Source organism: Convolutriloba macropyga, chromosome 9 (assembly GCF_964194025.1).
Source record: "Convolutriloba macropyga chromosome 9, txConMacr16.3, whole genome shotgun sequence".
NCBI lineage: Eukaryota > Metazoa > Xenacoelomorpha > Acoela > Convolutidae > Convolutriloba > Convolutriloba macropyga.
Genome location: NC_134476.1, coordinates 52,384,305 through 52,391,867, shown reverse-complemented (window position 1 = coordinate 52,391,867; position 7,563 = coordinate 52,384,305). Strand labels below are relative to the sequence as shown.

General features: G+C 31.2%; 1 protein-coding gene across 1 annotated transcript in view; it reads left to right on the top strand.

Moving 5' to 3' along the window:
* The first annotated feature begins 502 nt into the window (after positions 1-502).
* Positions 503-7,563, top strand: part of LOC142346264 (neuronal acetylcholine receptor subunit beta-3-like) — a 57,843-nt gene continuing 50,782 nt past the window's right edge. The window contains exon 1 of the mRNA XM_075398778.1: positions 503-557. The gene's annotated coding sequence lies outside the window, so the exon portion shown is untranslated. The remainder of the gene's footprint in view (positions 558-7,563) is intronic.

Sequence of the window (7,563 nt, the reverse complement as noted above, 5' to 3'; positions counted from 1 at the left end):
TTTTCGTTTAAATTTCTCATTTCTTGATTGTGGCCTAAACGCCCTGTGGGCCAATACGCCGTCCGCCGTTCAATTGTGACATCTAAATCAAAATCAAAATTAGCGAGAAACTGGTCGTTAAATCTAGACTGATGCCCTGTCTCTCACAGACAAACGCAAACGTTCATCAACTGACATCTGGGTACTGCTTAGTGGGTTAATCTGAAATAAACCTTTTAGATCCTCCCTTTACAGTGTAATACTATGGAGTGTATTATCACCAATTATTCGCATTTATTCAAAAGACTATCACCATAATGATTGGGTTGACATCTTAATTTTATCTCAATCTGTCGACTGAAGGCTGTTTGTTTTGGCGTCTCAGCAGTTGAATTTAGGGTCGGAGCCAAACTCAATAGCTGTTTTGACATCATCACTTGACCAAATTAGCTGATGAGATTATTTTGGGATGCAAATCGAATTTCAGCTGTCCATGTGTTTTAAAGATTTAGATAAACAGATGTTGAAATTATAATCGACAAAAGATATGAAAAATTGTTAATTTATAATCATAGTGAGTGAGTATTGCAAAAACGTTATTGTTTGTACTCTTTCTTCCATCCTTTTAAAACGGCTCAGATTTGTGGAGATTGCGATAAATTTTTTATTTTGAGAATGATATGAAATGTTTGAGACCATTGTTATCTATTTCCATCTTTTCAGTATTTTTGGGTATATTGATTTGTAGAACACCGATAAGAGTGAAGTATTCTCGTGTCAACTAAACGGGGGGAGGTTTATTGATCAAAATCCAATTACTTTGAGCTTCTGGATATACGTTTTCAATTTCAATGTTTTCATGCCAATTATTTCAAATGAGTTACTGCAGACTCTGAACAGTCTGTTTATCAATCAGTTTTTGAAAGAATATGATGCAAAACTTCAAATTTTTGGCATTCAAGAACTTCATATCTTTCTAGTTTTTGATTGTCCATACTATGAGCTGATGAACAGACCACCGCCAATAGGTTTATGACGCGCAAAAAAAAAAACTCGCTGCAGTTAGAGCTATAAATCAAAATCTCTGAGAGGAAACACCCTTCACACAAATTTAGCCGGTCATTCGCAGTGATTTCGAAGTCCAAAAAATGTAGAGATCAGCAGTTTTGGGCCGATAAGAATTGTCTCATTGACGCCCTTATTTTCATTCAACTCAAAAAATGTTTACATCGACTCAAATAAAAAAATGATTTTAGTATTATTATATAATAAAAATAATAATAAAGAAAATCATAATAATACTAATAATAATAATAATAATAATAATAATAATAATAATAATAATAATAATAATAATAATAATGATAATAATAATAATAATAATAATAATAATAATAATAATAATAATAATAACAATAATAATATTAATAAATATTATTATTATTATTATTATAATAACAATAATATTAATAACAATAATAATAATAATAACAATAAAAATAATAAAACAATACTAATAATTATAATAATAACAATTTTTTCAAAAGATTGAAGTTGCATTAAAACAACAAGTTTAGCAGAATTTACAACCTTTTCAGAGAACACAATGCACACATTTAGTCTTCTGAATGGTGTCTCTTGTGCTAACAATTGTGCTAACTCTTGTGCTCCGAGTGATAAGTTTCATTACAAGGATCATTATACAAAAACAAAATTATTGCTCATTTTTTATGGCCACATCACCGTAGAAATAACTCCTGGCAAACTTTGTTTTATTTTACCAGGTTACCAGAATAAAGTGCTACGAGAATAAACTTAGGAGACCATCTTCATCACATTTATACAAACGCCGAAAGTCCTGCAAAAATTTATGCATGCAAACCTTATATTTGCACTTTATCACCGATATAAAAACGTTTATGTTCGACTGAATACATTTATTGAAATGTAGTCGCACCTTGTTTTCATTCTTTTCCTTTAATTTTTTATACAAATTTTTTTCTCATTTTTTTAAATCTAGTAGTGCTGTTTAGCCACTTTGAGACTTCTTCTTCTGTTATGAGGCTATTAAAAAAATGGTACTCCGGTTCTTGTCTCAGAATTTTTCTCAATATCTTAAACAACTAGTAAATATCTAGTTCTCTAAGGTGACAGATTTCAATTTTTTCAATTTCAATTTCTTCGATTTTTTTGAGGTATTGAGATATTATTGAGGCTTTTATACTTTCTAAGCTTGAAAGAATTCTAAGTTTTATTTTTTTTTTCAATCTTGATTACATTTTGTTTTTTGCAGTACCGCAAAATTAAATCTCCATATTGATAAATTGTTTTAATTTATGCCTTGTAAACCTGGTATTGGTGGTTGATGTTGAAAAAGGCTCGAATATGATACATAAAAGATGTTACCTTAGAGCCAGGTTTTAACATTTTTTTTTTCAAAGTTTACATCAAATTTCAGTTAACTTTCAATTTCAATTTCAAGGTATCTGGCACTTCTCGAAACAAAAGTTCTCACAGAATGTTTTTCCATTTTCAATGTTTTGATTGCAAGAAATAGTTATAGGAGCTTTACCGCTGTTTAGCGTTATTCTGGTGTTTATGATTCAAGATTTTTTTTTTCAAATTCACATCCTCGTTAGCTTTGAATTAGTATCATCAAAGTTGATTTAATATCATCTACTCGCAGATCGTTCTTGTAGATGCAGATCAGGAGAGGGCCTCGTAAACTACCTCGTGAACACCCGTGGTTATTACTTTTATCGAAAACTTTTGCCTTTTTAAGTCAACAATTTGTTTTTGGTTTTATAAGCAAGGGCTCAGCAAGTTTTCAACTACTCCACTCAAGCCGAAATTAAAAATTCATTTTTTAAATAAACTTTACATGCAAAATTAAGTTCCATTGAGCTCAATGCTGGTGGGTGTCTTTTCAATAAAAAAATAGGGTCAAAGCATCGTAGGGTACGGGTTAATTGTTTATTGTTTCCGTTATTAGCCAACATTTTGACATTAAAATTCCCACAATCTAAAAAGTCTGTTTGAAAGTCTTACGATAAACTGCACCCAGTGTTCCTCAAAATGGTCCAAAAACTATAGACGGACTTATTTGTGCTGTACAGGAGAGCAACAAAATTTTTTTCCTCTTAGGTCATTTTTGTTGCATCATTTTGCAGACTGTCCCCCTCTTTTTCAGAAAACATTTCATAATAAAGCTTAATACAGCAAAAAGACAAATCAGTTCTCCCTCTTCTTGATCTCATAGTATATAGCTCAAGATAATGGAACCTAGAAGTTTGTATAATCCAGGTTCAATACCTTGATTCAGCCAAAACTCACTAAAGCAAACAATCTTGGGTTGTGATATCGTAATCAAAGTTGCTGAGAGCGGGAAAAACTATTAGTATTTCTAATAACTGAAGATTCTGCAGTAGTAGTATGTATATTTGATAGTAGAGTGGTGCCTCTGAGCCACCACAATTCTTTTTCTAATTCAGATAACATTTTTAATAGGTAAAGTCTACAGATAGATGTTTTGGATTAGCCCATCAATTTTTGTTACATACTGTTTGTAGACATAATTTTTAGATACTTCGTAAAATTTGAAGTGCAATTGGTTCCTTTTTTGGAATTTTTTTGAGTTGGTTGAAAGTCAAAAAGTTCGTTGAAAATTGTGACACTCATGGTATTTTTTTTACTTTTTATCGCATAAAAAGAAGACACAAAATGAAAATACTTCAGACAAAATGCAGAAAAATGAAAGTTCTCGAAAGCACACTCATGCAATTTGGTGTTTCGAATCATTTTTTCCAGTCAAATTTTCGAAGTTTCAGTTCATATCAATTAAAAAAACAAATTCTTGTTTTAAAAAACTTTTCAAGCAAAAAGTAAAAGGAAAAACAGGAAATTGTGAAAAAATTTATTGCCTGTATCCGACGTTTAATTATGCTTAATGTTGGACAATATTTGTGTATGGGTATTGCAAAAACGTTATTATTTGCACTCCATTATCCGTCCTCTGAAACTAGCTGGGACTGGTGGAGATTACCGTACATTTTTCTGACAAAGCACAAAATGAAATGTTTCAGACCATGGATGTGACGAAAGCATTTCAATAGACTGCAGATCTTAACTTCAACGCAACTATGCGGTTTTTAGATTTTTTTGTACGTGAAGTCTTCTTATATCTTTGCAATATATTTGGCTATATTGATTTGTAAAAAACCGATAAGAGTTCATTGTCAGCTAAACTGGGGGAGATTTAACGATGGAAACCGAATTGTTTTGAGCTTCTGGATTTACGTGTTCAATTTCATTGTTTCCATGCCGCTTATTTCAATTGAGTTACAGTAGACTCAGAACAGAATGCTTATAAATCTGTTTTTGAAACCAAATGATGCAAATTTTCAAAATTTCAGTATAAAAAACTTCATATCAATTTGTTTTTTGAATCTCCCTGCTATTCGCTGAAGAACAGACCATCTTCAAAGCATTTGTGACAGGCAAATGAAACTCGCTGCAGTTAGAGCTGGAAAAGAAAATCTTTGAAAGGAAGCACTCTTTGCACAAAATTAGTCAGAAGTTTGCCTTGATTTGCAACTCTGGAGTCCTCCATGTAACAATTATCCAAAATCTCTACCATGATTTTCAACATATTCTTATAAAACTAAAAAAAACTTTTTGAAAAAAAATTGAGCAGGTCCAGAATTTTGGGCCATAAGAATTGTTGAGTTTGAACTCCTTTTCAATCGGTCCGAATAATATGTGCTTTGACTTGAAACTTACACTGCCTAACCTCACATTTTTTTAAAATTTTTTATGCGGCATACACTACAAGTTTAATGTGGACTAATTATTTTCTCAGACATATAAAAACCTGTGGGAAAAATGATCCATGGCGCATTGTTTCACTCTACTTGCAAAATCAGATAACTAAATTAGATTTTTTTCGAACATGAGCTGGCAGTTTTATAAACAAACTGCATTTTCGGTAGCCTGTAAAAATATGATCTTTTTGTAGAAATTCAAAAAAACTATAGTTAGATATTAGGCAGTAAAACTTGGTCGAACCAGTTTGTACGTGATAATTGTTTTACTATTACAGATCTTACATGATAAAACCTATTCGTATCAGATCATTTGACGCACCCTATCGACAAATAATCGAAATGAGACTGAAGCTAATGTGAGACGTGATTTCCAAAAAAAATGACATTCCGTATGATCTTATGCGGTAACCTTAACATTAAGACAAATAACACCAAAATATCTTATCAACTATTATTTGCTGAGAACTGAAATGCAGAATTTTTAATATTATAAGACCTTTTTATCAGATCCTACTGATAAAAATTCCAGAACCTCGGGGAAACATTGTTAGGAAAACTGTCTCAAAAATTTCTCAAAAATTTATCTCAAAAATTTTCCCTAAGAATGATTTATGTAATTTTAAAACCCATTTTACCGAGTATTTTTTCAGTTAAAAATTCTTTTCCCTTTGAATGAAACTATATTGTTACAGAGCCGAGAAAAGTTTCCTGGACATAATTTTCAATTATTGACGTGAGTTTGGAATTATGAATACTCGATGATTATGTAACATAGCTCTCACTCTCCGGATGTTTAAAAAACAGTGAAAGTAAACAACAATCACCTTATGCCAAAATATAGCTTCAAATCATAAAGATGGACGCATTTATAACAATTTTTTGCAATATGCGATTACAGTCTTAGATAACAATGCGAGAATATTTCAATCTGTGAATAATTTTACAAGTTTCTTTCCAGATTCCAATTCGCTCAATATGAGAGGAGGCTGAGTTACAAAAATTCCGCCCCAACCTGTGCTGCAACTATATTATTTCTGAAGCATGATGGAAGAGCCAACGAGAGCTTTTTTGTTAATTGTTCCAACCCCCCTTGTGGGGGAGGGGGAACTATATACTCAAATGTGTTTTTGTTTGTTCAGTCATTTTTGGCCGATTGATATATTAATCGTAGTAGAGAGATGTGAGTGGTATCATTAATAAGTTGGTCCACCGTCAAAGTCAAAATCACACAATTTTTTTGAAATTCGTTTCTTTCGAGGAGTTATCGATGTTTAAAATTTTGTGTGAACACGGGATATTTGGCATGATTTTGTTCACTTTTGGCGCAACTTTTTGTTCAAATTAATTTTTTTTCTATAAAACTGTTAATTCGGAATTAAAATTTACGCTTGAATATGAATATATTTTAACCGTTCCCGATAGACGAAAGACTATAAAAAGTCTATTTCTGGTCTCATAGAGAAGTTTACTATTAAAAATCGAATTCCATTTGAGAGCTGTTGTTTTAAAAACTGTTCATATTTTTTGTGCTTTTTTAGGTCACTTAGAGACTACTCAGCTTTCACATCAGAGTCCCATTAATGGCAAACCTCATTGCAGTCAAATGAAAACCAATGAACATAAAAAATGGTTACCAAGGATTCGCTCATTTTTTTATAGGCTTCGACTCTGTATTCGTATATATTAACAAAATTTTGATTTTATTTTGCAGATTTCACTATTTTTCGTTGTCCTATGGCATGGACTCTCTAACTAATTGTACAACAGGCATCCTAATCAGCTTTAAGCGAACCTATCTAGTGCTCTGAGTGGACAGCTATTGGCCGTGAAGACTATAAATTTAATTTCGATTTTTTTTTGAACGTTAACATATCTTAATTTTTTATGTGAACTGTAAGTCAGCGTCAGTAATGATAGGACCCCTTCCTTTATTTTACAACCCAAAACAATAATTGGAGCTTTTATTGTTTAAATTTTGGTTTTAAGACTTCGATGCCACAAATATTCATAATTTTCATTCAAATTTTGGAGATTTATTTGGTTCTTTGGTTCTTTTTCAATTTTGGTTCTTTTTGAAATTTTATCGCTTTATTCTAATATTGATAGGTTTTCTTTTATTGGCTGAGAAAAAGCGTTTAATTGGTCAGAGGTAAAGTTTTAAGCGAAAACTGTGTGGTTTAAATGGCTTCAACATTTTTGTCTCGCACTTTTCGTATGAATTTTTGGTTTTTGTCTATATTTATTTTTGTTTTCAACATCACAAGACTCAATATGATATTTTATTGATGTATTCAAGGACAAGCATAACTGTCTTCCCATTGATGCATAACTTAGCCTTTTTCACTTCCGTTGAAAGATATTGAATTTAATGACTTGGACAATCTTCTGTAATTTTTTTGACTATTCTGTTTTTTACCGTTAATTTAATAATTATACAGTCGAATATTCTTCGAGATCTTATGAACTTTTAATTGAGCATTTACTGAATAATATTGTTCAGTTTATAGCGAACATTCTAAAATTTATGATAATAATCGTTTTCATTTTATGTAATTTTTCAGTTTTTGTTGTTCTTTTCGTTAACTTGTAATTGCTCTCATCATTGAGAGCTCCCATCCAATTCCTTGTAATTCAAAAATCAAATTGTTTATCAAATTTTTGTTGTAACTGATGTGTTGTTTGTTGGATAATTAGCGTTTTCCTGAAGGTTTTGTGAGTAGTCCACATTTGTGTTTCTTTCTCTTCTTTTACCATTTGGCGT